The following is an 18,287-nucleotide window of genomic DNA, read 5'->3' on the forward strand; positions in this document are numbered from 1 at the left end:
ATTTGACAATAGAATTAAGGGCTTTATAAAAAAAGAGTACAGATCTGAAAATATGCACTGTTAATGGTATCCACATAATGATGATTGTATGGTTGTTCTCCAAGGAAAAAAAATTACTCATATAGGAATATAGGTGATATAGGAGAAATGGGCTGAGTTGTCGAACTTTATTGGTCTATATCTCTAAATTGGAACAACATATCCAAATTCTTTTGATAACTTTTGTGAGGCTTTGTCTAAACATTGTCTGTGAGAATTTTGGTGAAGATTTGATCATTTTTGAAGCCTGTGAAACTTTTTATGATGTTTGGCTTTTCTCTGAAATTGTGGCAAAAGAGATGCGTGTGTGCAACTAGGCATGCTTGTAGTGCCTCGCCTGCCCTAGCCTGCGTATCTTTCGTTCTCACACACACAAGTGCAGCTTTCAACCTGCAGCTGTCATTCCATAAACAGCGATACATGGCTGCTAGTTTAAGTGATGCTGTGGCCGCACAGCAACAAATGATATAGTCCAGTGGACAGCCCATAGAGCCCCATTGTGGACCCGGAAATGTTGAGTACACCAAAGTTTTATGATGGAAATATATAGTATGGGTTCCCAGCATGCAGAAACTGCCGGATGCTATGTTGGGAAATTTGTGTAATTGAGCTAATTAGCATAAATTAGCATAATAGCCTATATTGATCATATTATAAGAGCTGCTTGGCCAAAATGGACAATGTTAGTATGTTTTTAGGGGTTACTGGAGATGCTGAGTCCATCTCTCACATTTTCAAGATTCAAAATCACTATTTAAACTTGGTTTGGTCACATTTTACTCTCATTAAGCTGATTTTGAGTTTTTTGGTAAAACTTAGACAGATTTTTGGAGGATAGGGCTGTAGCGATATACAGTAGGGCTGTAACGATACACCAACCTAACAATTCGATTCATATCACGATTTTTGACCCACGGTTTGATACAAACCTCGATTTTTCTTTTTGGAGGGGGGGGCTAGACATTTCAATAGCCTACCTTAGAATACCAGAGGATTACAATGTAATATATATATATATATATATATGGTCCATTTTGGCCAAGCAGCTCTTATAATATGATCAATATAGGTGATTATGCTAATTTATGCCAATTAGCTCAATTACACAAATTGCCCAACATATGCAAATTAGCATCCGGCAGTTTCTGCATGCTGGGAACCCATACTATATATTCCCATCATAAAACTTTGGTGTACTCAACATTTCCGGGTTTACCTTTCTGTAATAGGCCAATGTTAAGTTGATTTGCTCACATGCATCTGTCAAGTTTGTGTAGCTAACCTACCTAGGCTATGAGATTTAGTTTATTTAGGCCTACTGTTGGGTTTAATTACATTTTAGAAATAGGCTACGCAACCTATTGGCACACTTTTATATCTGGAAAGAGCTCTTTGCTAAATATCTCGCTAGCTTACATCATGTCTATCATTCGAGTAGGCTAGTGCTCACCAAAATCATAAAGAAACATTCCAAGACACGTATTTCTTCTATGATTCCAAAAAGATTTTCGACTTGTTCGTTTTGAACATTTATTTTATCCAATGATATAGAAAACACAATGAATTGCATCCACATATCCTTATGCACTATTTTTCACTAGCCTAAAACCGTGAGACTGTAGGCTAATTACTCTCACATATTTCTTTAAGTGACAGGCACTCAATTAGACCTATACACCACATTAAAGATATGCCTAAGTGTAATAGTTTAAAGCTTTATATCAAGTATTCAAATTACTAAATATTTTTAGCTACTAGTAATTACGCACATCATAAAATACTATAAATTATTAACAAAATATATAAACTTTATATGAATTCCAAAATATATGAAATAGAAACATATGACATTTAGCCATAATTTTCTGTGTGTGTGAGGACGGTGGAGCACAATCTAGGATGTTCTCTAGATGTTCTTAATTCAATATCGATCTAGCCTATTCCATGTTTCCATTATCTACCCCCAAAACAAATGTTGAAAGAATGCTTTTTTTCAAAAGGGAACTATGCAGTGTCTTATTGTGTTTAAAAGGCAGCGATAAATAACCTTTAAAAGTCAAAACCTCTAAAGCATGTGTTTGTGTGATTTCATACTTCAGTACTGTTGTGAAATGTATTCACACTAAGTAATCGTGATAATCCTGATTATTTTTCAGATTATAATTGTACCACTAAAATCTCTAATCATGACATCCCTACTCAAGACCATATTCACTTTGCACAAGGGGACAGACACATTTTGTGCTATACTATAGCATTTATGCACTAATCTTAACAGGTTTACAGGAAACCTGTTGCAAGACACATTAGCTGACTAGAAATATTAACATATCAAAATCCTGAAACAAAGCCAACGGCTCTTGAGACACAAGGATTTGATGTGTTACACACATTCATCACAAATTCAAAAATATAGACACAATAAAAAAGAAGCTATATCAGGTTATGCTCATTTGCTTTGCAACTCCTGTGATATCACCACTTTTCAGAGAGCTTGATTCACCAAGATGCAGTGTTTACTTGTGAGATTGTTTCCCCTTACTGAGTCAAAAATAAATAAAATCCTCAGAACAGTAATCACTCCCGCAGCTGAAAAGACACACTTTCTCACATCAACATCTTTAGATTCACTTCCATTCCTCCCCTCCTCCCTTTGCTTGAGTGTTTTACTATGAAGTGGTTTATGCTGTGGGAAATTCTCGCTCATCAAGGGTTGGGCTTCATTCCCTCTGCTTTATAATCAAAATGTGTACTTGATCGAGGGCTTTTAAAAAATATATGACTTTGTTGTAAATCAGTGTTGGATGTGGGCCCATGGCTATTTTCAGATAAATAAATGAAAAAAAGTCCTACAGCTTTCTCAGTGCATCAAAACACATTTCACTAAAATGGCTCTACTCGTAACATTTGTTAGGCTCAATTAAAAACCGCCGCTGAATGTGCAAGATTTACAGTGCCCTCTAATGTCAACAGGCCCCCATAAGTCAGCTGTAATCATATCAGATATTCACATCGGAATTCACATCTTACCCTGCAAAAGAGAGTCTTCTTTCAATATACTGTGTTATTCATGTGAGCCTTTGTGTTGCCAAACATTATCTACATTTGTTTATCACTTTTGTGTTGTCATATTGCATGGATAAATATTTGGATTTAAAGGCCCTTGTCTTTGGTGGGTATAACATTTTGGCAGTACATGCTGTAATAATGGGGATCTTGGTAAACAAAAGTTTTCTTGACCCAAGGGAAAATTCTGTCAGAGATTGTACACAGGCAACCGAGACGAAAGTAAGGGTTTGACCCAGAATAGGTTATTACAACTTGGGGAATGTTTAACTTGACTGTTCGCACTGGCCTGAGGACAAACCACAAAGATATCAGACATTTGTATGTCAAACTGTCCTTGACATTTATATTTGCCTTGTGGAAATAAACTGTGGCTTCTGGGTTATAACAGGGGCCACTTGGGGAAAATGAAGATACAGTAAATACTTGCACACAGTGGAATAATTTGACATATGATTTATAAGGTGAATGATTATCTGATCAGGGGCTCGTTTCTAGAAAGCGTCGTTTTCTAACTTGAGTCGCAACCTTGGTAGTTCGCTCCATCGTTCTTCGATTTGGTGTTTATAGAAAGAGTAGTTTGAACTCTCCATCGCAAACAAGGATGCAAAGTTTGGTCGTTTGAACTACTGCCCCTGGGCAGTCGCACTTGTGTCGTTCCTTGGTAGTTCCAGTTGGTGTCCTGAGCGCCTAACCAAAAATCACAACTGCCTAACCAAAAATTGCGAAGTGGATCTTTACCTCGTGACTCAATGATTGATCTATCCTGTAGCTTTATTTTGATTAAGAGACTGACTCGCCTACTTGGCTCATTCTTGCCATTTATGTTAATTCGAGTATTGCCTTGCTTTTTGATAAGCTAGTATTATAATCTTCACAGACTCTTAAAATCAGCACAGTAATACATGGTGTAGTGGCTAAAGCAGGTAACTTGTTATCCCAGCGTTGTAGGTTCGATTTTCTTATGATGTGAGATTGTCTTCTTGCTTCACGCTACCTGCAGGTGAACTAGTGTGACACGTAGATTCAATTGTTTTTGACTGATGTCTTCTACCTATGGTCTCTATTTACATAAATATGTATGGTCAAAACATATTGTTGTGTCTCGTAGGCCTACTCTTACTCAGAGGTGAAAAGAAAAGATAGGATGCGAACTCCGGCCGAGCGCACAGCGCACCGACGCGCTGCCCTTAAGCCATGAGAGAGTTGATAACATTTGCGATACCCAGACATTCGCCCAGGCTATATATTTTTTCCAACATAGATATTTAACACAAATAATGACTCATATTGGTCGGCTTAAGTTAACTGTTTTATATGCTTGGAATAGGTTTAGGTTTTTGCTGATGGCAATGGCCTGGCAATGCCAGCATTAATCACTCGGTTTAAATTAGAAAAATGTCGACATAGGCCGTGACAGAAATTTTCTAGGGGGTGGGGTATTACACATTGCCACTGTTTCCACCAATGATATGTATCGCTGCATCATCAACAACGTTGTTGGAACTACGGTGTTCGAACGTTCGAACGGAGGTAGCGAATTGCGACACAGGTACGATGCTTTCTGGAAACGGGTGTAACAATGTCGTTGTTTGGTCGCAAGTTGCGTTGTACCACGGTGGTTGAGCAACGTCGTTGCCAACTTTTCTAGAAACGACCCCCAGGTTTGTACAGCCCAAGAGGGATCAGGATTTAGAGGGTTAGCTTCAGCCAGTTAGCATCCTAGCTGACCGCCACCATTAAAAAAATGACGTCCGACCACAGGTTGCATCAACCAAACATTTTCCATCAGACATATTTTTTTTAAGCATGACAGAAAAGTCTGAAGGCTTTCTGTCATTTTGACAGATTGACTTGTTGCCACTGACTTGGGGATGGACTGTGCTTCATCACTCTTCCTAGCTCTACCTACCTCCATGCACACATCATTTTTACAATTTTCTTCTCTATTATTGTGTTAAATGCTCCAAATGTAAAGCGCTTTGAGCTGCATTTTGTGTATGAAAGCTGCTATACAAATAAAGCATATTATTATCATTATTATACTATAATCTATCAAATTAGTGCATCAGGGAAATTATTTCATTATATTTTCAACTGTATCGAAGATGGACATTTGCAGAGTGTAATCAGTTGCAGCTGTAATATTACCCTACCAAACACCTGCAATGCATTGAAGTCTAGTTTTACACAGGATAATAACCACTGTAAAGCCATGATAATAAACTTTCTCCCATAGCCTGGGAATACCCATACAAATCTTTGGCAAATTTGGGATTTGCTCTGCAGGTTCATTTCGCACGCCAGGTACACAAAACAATGGCTAATCCGGGATGGACGTGTATTTATTTAGAACAACTGCATTCAAAACTTATGTTTACAAGATTGCTACACTTCTGAAACGATTTGGTAAGAGTTTATGTACCAATTTAAAGCAACACCAAAGAACTTTCCCTCTGTCGCACGCACACTATTTGTTTATCCAGCACCAGCTTTGCAAATAACGATGTCCACAGACAAGGTAGAATATTTTGCATGACTTATAAAAGTACGATGTATTGCGACATCAGATGCAAGTCAAATTTGTAGTTTCTTGTCTCATTCCATCGAACTACATATCCGCTACCAGATCTGGCAAACTTACATAGTGTGGTTAAAGCCGATAGAGGGCCTGGGCTGTCCACAGAGGTCGCATTTTTTTTACAGTGTATTCAGGACACAGGCAGCTAGTGGATGGTGAGGTGATGTTTGCTGTAAGTGACAAAAAATGTTTTAGCCTAAAAACACGTGGCATCGCTTAGAGCACCTTTAAGAACAAATTAATGTTAAATATCATAGTTAAAACAGATAATGCAGAGATAGTTACTATTGTGTTGTTAGGGCAGACATGCTGGATGCTGTGCTAAATAAGTTGTTGCTGTGGTGGTTGCTGGTTGCTGGGGTCATCATGTTTGTTGACAATATTTTAGTGGTTGCTAGGGTGTTGCGAAAGCACATATAGTGATTGCTATACTAAATAAAGCACTATACTATATGCTAGTTAGGGTAGGGTAAACATGTTGGTTGCTATGATGGCTGGTAGATTGACATTATAGTTGTCATTGCTAGTTTGTTGCTAGGCTAATTAAGGTGGTTGGTATGGTGTTGCTAGTGTATATATTGTGGTTGCTATGCAAAATAAAGTTGTTGCTATGCTGGTTGCCTGGGTAATCAGGTTGGTTGCTATGGTGGGTTCTAGGTTGAAATTATGTGTGGTTGCTAGCTTGTTGCTAGGGTAATTTAGATGGTTTGAAGTGGATGGATAAGAGACAGTTGGATGGAAGGTGCCTTGTATTGTTGTTTAATTGAGAGAGACAGAGAGAAAGGGGCCTAGTTGAGCAGATGGCTGCAACAGGTGCAAACAGGTGTTAATGGCCCTTTATGATGTCATAATCACCAAAGCAAAGTCTATGGGGGAAAATAAGCTTGTTTTTTTTTAATATCTCAAAAGGTATAAAGTTTACAAAAATGAAAAGCTATAGCAACCAGGGGCAGGTTCCCCAAAACGTTCTTATCGCTAAGTAGTTCTTAACCTATTCCTTAACCTCTCTCTTAACGTTATGGCACGAATCGACACGTTCGTACGCTAAGTATATCTTCTGTAAGTCACACGTTCGTAAGGTTGGTCTGGACCATTCGTAAGCTCTCTCTTAGTGTTGTAGATAGATTATAGATAGATAGATACTTTATTGATCCCCAGGGGAAGGGGTTGTTTGAGCTCTCAAGACGCTAGTCGCCGCCACTGTGCAGCAGTCGTTAGAAATCAGCGCAGCGCAGTACAAGTCAAACTATGGTACAGTATGTTGACAATGTTGTGGCTCAATGATGATTTTATGTTATGGACATTTTAAGACTAACACTGGGTGAAAAGGCTCTGAATCAGGGGATATACTGACCGGATATTTTTTATGACATGCAGCATATCAGGAGCATCTTTGATCATATCCTGAGTTTTTCAGAATCAGTGAAAATATTTATAAATAATAATTTATTTTGACTCCTGATTTGCCAATGAGATATCAGGGGTATGTATACCCAAATCACAAGTCACACACACCATTTCTGGATATCTTTAGGTAGGTCTCCACCCTTGGATAGGCTATCATATTAGATATCAGCCTAGGCCCAAGATCTGCCTAATTAACAGTCACGCATGCCCTACGCCCAAAACGTACCATAAAACATCACTGATAGGCTATTTGCCGTTTGATTTCTATCTAATTTCGGGACATTCAAAAATAGACTATTTAAAGACTACTTTGTTCAGGCCAAGGCTAGCCTACTTATCTAAATATTTTGGTTATGGTTCAATTTCAATGATATCTTTGAGATTTTATAGTTGCTGTAGTCTGTAGGTCTAGCCTAATATACTTTTTATGTATAATATGCATGAGATCGGTTGGAGGAATAAAGTCCACATTTTAAATGATCTGCTTTCCCTTTGTCCCCAATGCTGTCTGCCAAAACGAATTCGATTCAGCTGGAGTTGCCACATAACAACAATAAAAAGTTAAATTTAACAGTAGCCTAAACAATTTAAAAAGTTGGTAAGAGTAGGCCTACATTAAGAAGCAGCACTAATAAACAACAATTCAATCAATAGCCTAATGAAAATAAATAAATACTATAATATATGCTACAAACCATAACACATAAGAAAGGATTATTAAACTTGTTAAAGTTGAGCATCTATAATTTCATACTAACATTACAAGCTATGGCTTCCTTGTGGGCCAACGTAACAATGGATCAATCATGTTGTAACTTGTCTATAAAACGTGGGTTAATAGGCCTATAATGACTGATAAACCAATGTTGATTTAATCAAGAAACAAGGCTTCAAATGAAATTGACGTCAAACTATATGAGAACCAATAATGTTAATAATCAGAATAGTAGTAATAGCCCACTTGGCTACTATGTTTTGACACTTCTACAAAATCAGTTTGGTAGTCATTTTAATGTAACTAAAATGCCAAAAGGCCGAATAATTTCCACGATTCCATATGCTTTGCCTCTTGATGAGCGCATGCGCACACACATCAATACCCATCCCCCACCCGACTGACTTTTCAAAATTTCAACCAACTCCCTGCCACTGGTGGTGACTTCAACCGTCACTTTTCTGTCATGCATCTGACTGCAAGCTGTACAAACTCTGCCGTCATCATATCCAAGGTAAGAACTACAGTACTTTTGTATGCCAATTGAAAAGTGGAATTAATTAGGAAAATACTGTTTTTATATTGTAGCATTAATGTTAACCAAAACCGTTTGTTAACCGTCATGTTAGAATTAGCTAACGTTTGCTAGCTAGCGAGCTAACTCGCTAACGTTAGCTGTTAATGTTAACTTTTACGGTGTGTTTCCCGAAATTTCGCGTCGCTCTTATTGAGGTTGAATGGAGGCGAAATTCATTCAAATATATTATGTCTTATTGACCTTGTTGTTTCTATGAACATGAATTGTTGTTTATAGGCAACATCAACTTAGTCGAGGCATAAAGACCCCTGGATATCTTCATTAAGTACTTAAACGTTTGAACTAGCTGATTAGCCTAATTAGCTCGCTTGCCACCACTGGCTAGACACTGCAGTCAAAAGGTTAGCAGTTTCGCCGTCACGCCCCCGAGGCGAAATTTTGCTGGCCAAAAATCGCGAGGTGTTTCGCTGTGTCAAAACCCACCGTTACTTTACCAACAATAAGTCTGTCTGAGATTTCGTTATGGATGTAAAGTTTTAATTTGAATTAAAAGGCCAAGGCTATCAGGAACGAGTAGCTACGTTAGCTAACCTAGCTATAACTTCGCTAATGACCATGCAGGCTAACGTGAACAGGGGGTTGACCTACCTCAATATAATGCCGACAAGTCAAGGGATCTTTAGTTTGTGAAGGGTAACATCCTTACACCAGAAGACTTGACCAGATTTGGGTAAGATTCTTGAAAGATTGTAGTCTTTTGATTAAAGCTTGAATGGGGGGCATAGTTAAAAAACTCCAATCTTTCCCAAATCTTGTCAAAGTATTTTGATGTAAGTTATAGGTAGCATTAGGCAAAATGTTCTTCATTTCATAGCCCTTATTTGGTTGTACCTGACTTGTGCCAAGGCATGTGTTTATTTAAGATGCATGTGAGGGCAGTAGTGCTTCAGTGATGGTCTTTTCATGTTATGTGTATTTTGCAATTTATTCATCTTAATTTCCCTCTGTTCCCTGTTTGCAGGCAGTGAGTTGTGAGGACTGCTTCCCTGAGAACACTGAGTGCATTCTGGAATATTCCAAAAGTGTGCCACTTCCATACAAAAGAAGTTCCAATCACTCACCAGGTAGAGACAGACACACACACACACACACACACATGTAGAATAGCAAATAACATTATAATATGTGTGCATGTATTTGTGTCTGTTACTGTGTTTAGTTTATCCCCTTTTTTCATGTGTCTGTTTGTTGTTATGACTGTAGTGGGCTCCATCAACAGACCAGGGCAAAGTCGGTCTGTCCTGCTACTACTACACGCTACTTGACTATGTCTGGAAGCCATGGCTGCTGCCCTCAACATGCTGTGTTTGTGTGTTTTGAATGAGGGCTATGGGGTATGTCACTATGCACACTATACACATAATGTATAGCAATTGCTATATGTTTTATTTTTTTAGGTGCCATCCAGCCAGTCCCAGCCTGCAGCCAGAGGCTGGCACTGCACGTCAGATGGGGGAGGATCGGCATCAGAAAGGTGGTTTAAGCAAGAAGGCAAGAGCTTCTGCAGACAGTGTTGCAATTAGGTATGATACTTTTGGAAATTGATCTTAATGCCTTGAGGAAAATGAGGAAAAATCCAGCCTTTACGGACAACAATTTTCTTTGTGAATGAATAATGTATCGTAAATAATAGTGCTGCCGCGATTAGTCGACTTAGTCGACCTAATCGACCATGAAAATTAGTCGACAGCAATTTTTTTAGTCGAAAAGTCGTTTTACTATTGACCGCCTATTTATTTTTGGTCTCAAACGGCTCACTGTAATGTTATATTAACTCTATGTTATTAACTCTTGTACAATGACTGTCTTTGGATGTTAAACAGGCTACTAAGACTTTGGCAGTTTTAAACCCCGCTATGCACGCAAACTGTCATTTGCATGGTCAATAAGTCACAACGCATATTTTTTTAGTGTTCAAGCCCACTGATAAAGTGAGGTAACCTATGTGGTAAGACGCGCAAAGTGCCTGTAGCCTACTTGCTTTGAACATGCTGATGTTAGGCTCATTTGCAAAGTCCTCAACTCCTGTCGCCTTTCAAAGTCCAGCGTTTCTCAAACTATGGGCCGCGCAAAGTGCCTGTAGCCTACTTGCTTTGAACATGCTGATGTTAGGCTCATTTGCAAAGTCCTCAACTCCTGTCGCCTTTCAAAGTCCAGCGTTTCTCAAACTATGGGCCGCGCGGACCAGCACCGGCCGTAACGTGGACACTGCTGGTCCGGAGCCGCGGAGCGAAATTATTCCCGGGGCTTCATCTGATAATTTGCTGCGCAATTAATTAAGAAACCGCGGACCGACAGAAAAAGAAAACAAACGTTTCTGCAAAAAGTAGGAAATACTTGCTAATTTGGTGTCATCAAACATAGAGGCATACAATCAAATGGTGGTATGAGCGTTCATTCAATGCGCGAGAGAAACTGAAACCACTTGATAACGCTGGTAGCAAAGCTCCAATTCAACCTATTGGAAGGCTATTTAATTATGAAACTACATTTAAAGGAGAAATCCGGTGTGATATTGACCTAAAGTGTATTGAAACATGATACCGAGTGTGAACGTATGTCTCATAGCCCATCTCGGCTTGTCCCCTGCACTCCAAAATCTGGCACTAGTTAGCCGATGCTACCAACAGCTTTTTCAATAGTGGTTCTACAGACAGTATCTTCACGAAGTTTAGCGTTTGCAGCCATCTTGAATTTAGTCACGATAAGTCGAGCAACGAGTAAGAATGAACTGGTATGATAAGGGATCAGATTCCAAAAATAATTCAGTGGAAATGCATGAATTCCAGTTTCTTCCAGTAGCAGCAACTGGAATCCATGCATTTCCACTAATTATGCATACTTTGTCCACCTTACTCTAACAAAAGTAGGGTGATATAATATTTTACGCTTTCCCTTTAGTTGAGTTAAAAATAAAACGGACACAACAAAATAACAAACACTTGATTTTTAAAAAAATTAGTCAACTAATCGAAAAATTAATCGAAAGATTAGTCGTTAGAAAATTAGTCGTTAGTGGCAGCACTAGTAAATAAATAAGTGTTCCTTAAAGGTTGGATTTCTCCTCATTTTTTTTTTTAAATTAAGGCATTAAGATCAGATGATTTTTAAATGTATGTGTATGTAAAGGTTATGTAAACTTATCAACACAACTGTAATACATATCTCCATTACTTCTAACTATTGCACCTGACTTCTAGGCTGCTATTGTGCTTTTATTTGTCACACAAGCTGAGTTCATTATATTCATGGACAAGGTAAATTATAACATATGCTTTCTTTCTCTTTTTACAGACACCTGACTTTTACTGCCAAAGGGACCATCAGAGCACCTCTCCCTACCCTGCCGGACATCTATACCAGAAGAGTACGAACAAGGGCCCAAAATGTTTTAAAGGACATTTCACGCCCAGACCATGGACTGTTTAAACCACTGAGGTCAAACAGAAGTCTCGGTTCTCACTCGAGGCAGGTCATTGAGAGGGGGCGAGTGTCACTGTGTAAGCCCCCTACTGCAGGCGAGAAAGCCATCTTGATTTGAATATTGATTGATAAATACAATAAAGGCCATGTAACAAATTGTATTGCCTGTCGTATATGAATTTCCATGGTAAAGTAAAATAAGTCATTGGGATTTAGCAGGTGTAATTCAAAGTAAATAATGTAATTAAGTGTATGTAAAATTAATATGAAATATTATTTTAGTTAAAGTTGCACAATAAGCTCAGTGTTGGTTATCTCACGTTTAAAACCATTACATAAATCACATGATTAATTTTAAAAATTAAAAACATTAAATATATGATATAAGTAATAAATGCATATAGCCTATGGAAAAGCAAATAAAGGCATACACATAAATGCCTGCGAAATTAGCTGTGCCTGGCAGTATATGGGCTATATGCGTAGTCCCATGTTTGACATATCAGGGGGTATATGGGAATAAGAACAAGAGGTCATATACTTGAAACATTGATTATATCAGGTGAGAATATGAAGTCTGGATATCTTGCATGTCGTCGCAGTCCCATTCAGGACTTTTGTTATGCTCCTGATATGGTAATTGGCACTAAAATATCAGGAGCATATCAACCAATATATTTCCTGATATTACACATATCAGGAAATATATCACTATGAATATTCCCTGATTCAGAGCCTTTTCACCCAGTGTAATAATAAAATATGTTCGCAATGGATGCAGGCCTATTTACTGTATGAAGTTTACTTTAATTGGTATCAGAACTATGGTGGTAATTAGCCTAGGCTATTTAGTAATGTCATTAAAGCGTTCAAATTGGCAATCACTTTTGATAATTAAAAGCTGGCAAAGAATTTGCCTCTAAATAAGATCTATAAATGGATAAGCATGGTGGTGTCCAGTAAGCGACCAACTAGGCCTATGGCAGCGATCCAACGTGTCCTTGTATTGAATCAAAGACGGCGCCGGCCGCGGAGCCGTGTAGTCCATGTCGCTCTATAGCTCTTTTTTGTTGCTATTGCACAAGTTATTCCAAACGCTGGAAAACAGTGTCACCTTGTGCAAGCTCACCTCGTCCAGCAAAACTTCAAGTTCCTCTGACAAGAAGCTTGGTGCCCGTTTTTTACGTTGCTTCCCCACCATACTGTATCTAACTCTCTCTCTGTTCATTGTAGATAGGTTGCTTTTTATTGAAAACATTAAAGGTACACTATGCAGGTTTTTTAGCTTAATATGCAAGTTTTTTAGCTTAATTTACCTTCATTTAACAGCTTCAGAGTCATTGGAATGGTTATATGACTTTTTTCGGGTTGACTGGACAAGAATGTAATCTGGAATAATAAAGTGTATCCTACACGAGGAATGTGTGCCTAGGAACAATTGCTTATTGCAATTGTTCCTAGATTCTGCAATTTCCCTGTGTTTTTGTTGCAGCCATAGCAGTTGCTGCCCCCACCCCATGTCAACAGGCTAGCCTACTGCTAATGGTGCTAAGCCTACTGCTAAGGATTAAGCATGCTAATTTGGCACATAGCATTAAAAACGTAGGCCTACTAAAAACTAACAGTCCAATATATACAATTTCTACACACAATATTACTAATAGGCTACCAATTATTACTACCATTACTAGCAGTATTTACCAACTTACTGGGTCTGAGTTCAGTCACCTCTTTGTCTTCTGAGTTCTTCCTCACTGTCAAATTTGCGACTGTCCATGGTGGCTAGCTGGTCTTGAGCAAACAGCAAACAGGACAGAGTCCAATCGAATAGGTATGAGAAATCTACCAGGCAAACGGTTAATAATAGTTTATGACAGTGTGAAATGAATAGGCCTACACTGAAGATTTACTAGTGAAAATCGCTGCATCACGAGTGCATTCGTGCATTCAGTGCGTTCGTGAATGACACGCTCGACGTCTGAGAGTGTGACGCTCTGAATAAACGCGAATTCCGAATTTACAAAAGGTTAAATGTGCTCGGAGCGCTTGGAGGCACCATAAATCAGTTATATCCTAAAAATCCTAAAATGTTAATGTAATGCCATAAGCAGCATGTTACCATGTTAATTTAGGCTGCTCAAGTCCTATCTACAGCAAACGGTAGCCAACAGTGTGTGTATTATAAAATTATAAATTCTTGACACTAGTCAACCCTACTTGTGCTGCTGATGCACCTCAGTTATGGCTGACTCTTTACAGGAACATTAATTAAACTTATGCAACAGGCAGGCTAAATAAAATATCATTGCATATGAATCAGAATTAGGCATACTTACAGTTTTTGCCCATTATAGGGCCTACTTACACACTAAAAACGAATGCTTAGACGAAAGGCTCAACTTCTTGTAGCATACCTTAAACACTGTAACCATAGCTTAATGACATGTTCTGTTTGCACATTGTTTGCAATTCTGCAGCACACTTCTTGTGAAACACTAGGCTACACACATTATTAGACACTTTGTTCAAAAAAGAAATCTCCTGTTATCATTGGGAAAACACTTCTATTCTAAATGCAAGCCACCTGGTAATTGGTAATACCCACACACATACCTGAAAACATTTACAGAAAAACTGAAAAACAATCAGTCTGAGGCTTAGCACTACACTTCAGGTAGCCTAAGGCCTAGTCCACACGTACCAAACCGATCTTTTTTTCCTCCGTCTTCCCTGGAACCGTATCAAGAATATTTGCGTCCAAACGGATCCATCTCAACACGACTCAACACGTTACTTCATACCCCAGGCCTATAGGTGGCACTGTGTCTTTACATAAATCACCAAAACTTGCAAAACTTGCGCTTTAAAAACAGACAGAATAGGCTACGGCGAAATGGCTAGTGCAAGGAAACCAGAATTGTTTGTGTGGACTGATGGTGAACTGTCAACTGTAAAACTAATAAACTTTATTTTACGGTTTGTGAAGGGTGCAGTCCCGTCCTTTATTTGGCTAACGCAGGTAGGCGTACTAATCACCTTTACTTTCTTTGGTTGTAGGATAGTCCGTGATTCACATTAGTTTTGGCTATCACCGCAATTAGGCTACTAAACGCAAGGCTTACCCAAGTTCTAGGCTATTCTGTCGCCACATTTATAATATTGCTATAAAACCTTCGTTAGTAACAGTCAATACTTTTGCCTGCGTCAAATCGTGCATTCGCATTCAGTGTGCTACCATCGGCTTAACGTGAGTTCTAAGCGTCTTTGTATGCTTATATCTGATTTCACTCGACTGTGAATGCATGTATATATGTTGTAAGACGTGTAAAATAAATGAATGACACTGGCACTACGCACAAATTAATGTAGCCTAAACTTACACCGCACTTTCCTAATAACTTAAGTTCTCTCGCGTCACTGACAGTAGCTAGAATGCATAAAAAAACACTGGGAAAAACAGTGTTCAGTCCACCAAGTCATAAGCTATCGGCGCTGCGCAGCATCAGTTGTAATATTTATCTTAACGGAGTAAAAGTTTTACTTTTGTTTTGTTGCTACATTTTTATTTGTTTAGGTTACATTTACTTGTATTGCATTGATGTGATTCTATTTTTCTTTATTTCTGTAAGAATGTTGCAATCTTTTGTTGCAAGAAATGTCAGCTGATTAGAAATTCTACCTTTGAGTTTAACAGAAGACTGAGTCTGAGAAAATGACAATAAAAATAGAAACACAAAGACTGCAGTGTTTTACATAAAGCACGTCAGTGTGTTGCTGTTGATTTGAAAGAGTAATTCAAATGTTGTGTGTATTGTTTTGTTGCAATAATTGCATTTTTAGAAAGGATTGTTGAGTTTTGATTGCAGTGTTTCATTTTGGCATAGATGTAAGTTGTTTATCTCCAAGTGCTATGTCTTATTTGACTGCGTGTAGAGCTTTGTCATAATGAACCAAATTCTACAAAAAGTGTGTGAGCAATAGGCAAAAACTGTAACTTAAACACACAGGTTCATTAATTTATTCCTTCACTCTCACCTCAAGTTTAGTGAGTTCACCCCTTCACTGTAAAGTGCTTTGAGTGCCTTGAAAAGCGAAAAAATGCTGCAATGTGTTGTTGTTAAAAATATTCATTATAATAGTAAATATGCAGATGTAAAATTAATGTAGTTAATGTCCATTGTATTCATAATTAGCCCTAACATGGCTATATAAAAGGTAAAATGTTAGTCTCTGACTTTATTACATTAGGCCATTAACTCGTCACCAAAGAGTTCAGTTACAGGCTATTACTGTATGTAAAATATATTAAAAGTGTATTGTATTGTATTGACCAGTATTTTTGTATATAGACCCTGTTAGTTCTTATGTGCACCTGATGGGAATGCAACTTTCACTCCTCTTTGCTCCAACCTGCAAACCAACCCCTCATTCTATGGTAACGAAACAGTCCACCTTCATCCTGCCCAGGGATGCCGCATACAAGCACGGACTTCCCGCAGGAGGAAGAGGAATGTTTTCCCAGGGAAGTTCAGTATCGGCGGAACCCAGCAGGAATTTTATACCACTTCTGAGGGGGGCCGTTTCCCAAAGACGCGACACTTGGCCTACCCTTACATAAGCCCATGCTATCAGTATGGATTAGAGAAATTTACATGAGGTGGAAAAAAAAGAGTCCAGCTACAAAGCACGTCCACTGGGGTGTGCATAAGCTTTGGACCCTACTCCGGCCCTTACTCTTCCAGTCCACTAGAGTTACTGTAGGTACATTTGCATCACCTGTAAGACATGTGAAACGATGTGGGGTAGGTTGGGCACTTCCTCACTTTAATAATGTCTTTTTAGTCACTGGAGTGTTTCCTGCATTAATCACCTGGTGCCTTTCGAAGACGTGTGAGGCCTTCGCGTCGTGCCTGCTCCAGTGATGACCTCACCATCCGTCCTCCACTCCCCAGAGCCAGCGAAATGCGTCAGAGGAAATGAGTTTCTGCTGATCTATTTCTCCACTTTTAGTGCGTCATGACAATGTGTCCAAAAAAAAAAAAAAAACGTGTGGTGTTGTTTGCTCGACGTCACCGTCGCGCTGACTGACCGGCTGGCAGAAGTTGCCCCGGATCAGTTGATCAGCGCTGCACTGTGCTGCCACTCTCATCCGCTTGTCATGAGGTCATAGCTACGTTACACAGCATCGCTGATACCGTGCATGTGCCTCGCGTCATGGGGAACTGCAAATGTTTTAAACAACTGTCAGTCAAACAGAACGTCCGCGGCCAGCTACCTCCACTAGTCAGCCAGCCACAGTGCAGTGGGTTGGGAAGCTGGGACATGGGGGAATTCAGCTGTGCCGTGATGGGAATCTCTTGGAGGGACGCGAGGGGGTTTTGCAAAATCCCCGCCCTACGGGAAGATGGTCCCTGTTGGGGATTTTATCTTCGATTACCTCTGTGTAATCTGCCCTTTACCTCAGCAGCTTCCTACTGTATATGAATCAATCTATCTATGCGTGGGTGGGTGTGTGTACTGTATGTGTGTGTGTGTGTGAGAGAGAGAGAGAGAGAGAGTGTGAGTGTGGTGTCTGTGTGTATGTGTGTGTGTGTGCGACTCATGACTCTGGAAGTCCATTTGGAACTTCCTACCCACTTTTTTAAAAACCCGGATGGCAGGCATCTGATAAGCAGGTCGGTGGGAGTGCCAGCAGGCCAGGTGACATTACTGCCAACCTTTACCAAGGGAGGAGGTGGAGGAAGTACACCCGCTGAGCAGGAGTGAGGGTGGAAGGGGGGGTGTAGAGAGAGGGACTAAGAGCAAGCGAAAGAGAGGGGGCAACGTCAGTGGTCAGTGAAAAGGGCCAAGAAGACCTGAATTCACCAAACGTGAAAGAATTCGGAGGACAATGGTTTTGTTCACTGAAATGAACTCGGCGTCTCGCAAAATTTGCCTTTAAATGGTGGGAAGTTCTCTTCCAGGACGCTCATGAATGTTTCCATTCAAGAGAGCTGACTTTTATTCACATACTTTTTGTCAGAGTCACAGTGCACTTGGTGGCACCTGCAACCCTGTTAGTTGTGAGTGTGAAAAGGGAACAACAAAAGACGAACATCTCTCCAGTCATCGATTATTTTCCCTATTCGTAAAAACCCTGCAGTAAAAGACAACCACATTTCCTGAAAGTTCAACAGCCGATTCAGTGAAGTAAAACAATCTTTGTGGTTCAGCTTTCTCTCCTTCATGTCGTCATCCCAATGACTCATGCATTCATAATTAATCATGCTGCTAGTCTGGAAAAGTGTTTCTTATTTCTTATTCATATCCAATATAGTAATATGAAGTATATCATTTAGGACACAATGCATGCTTTTCAATCATTTCAAACTTGTAACATCCTGGTAAGCTGCATGAGCTATGTGTGTCTGTGTGTGTGTGTGTGTACAGTATGTATATGTGGGCGTGTGTGTGTATTT

General features: G+C 39.3%; 1 protein-coding gene and 1 long non-coding RNA gene across 5 annotated transcripts in view; both read left to right on the forward strand.

Moving 5' to 3' along the window:
• The window catches only part of LOC121714755 (oxysterol-binding protein 2-like), a 765,489-nt gene that overhangs the window by 15,070 nt on the left and 732,132 nt on the right, over window positions 1-18,287 (forward strand). The gene's annotated exons all lie outside the window — the stretch shown is intronic.
• LOC121714778 lies at window positions 7,937-11,988 on the forward strand. 4 transcript variants are annotated; one of them, XR_006033427.1, is made up of 5 exons: window positions 7,938-8,322; window positions 9,368-9,470; window positions 9,610-9,715; window positions 9,804-9,929; window positions 11,701-11,988. It is a non-coding gene; the product is annotated as an uncharacterized LOC121714778 (long non-coding RNA). The 4 variants fall into 4 exon arrangements; XR_006033429.1 differs by having other exon boundaries at window positions 9,610-9,711; XR_006033425.1 differs by having other exon boundaries at window positions 7,937-8,322; window positions 9,610-9,929.

This window comes from Alosa sapidissima, chromosome 8 (genome assembly GCF_018492685.1).
Source record: "Alosa sapidissima isolate fAloSap1 chromosome 8, fAloSap1.pri, whole genome shotgun sequence".
In the NCBI taxonomy this organism is placed as follows: domain Eukaryota; kingdom Metazoa; phylum Chordata; class Actinopteri; order Clupeiformes; family Clupeidae; genus Alosa; species Alosa sapidissima.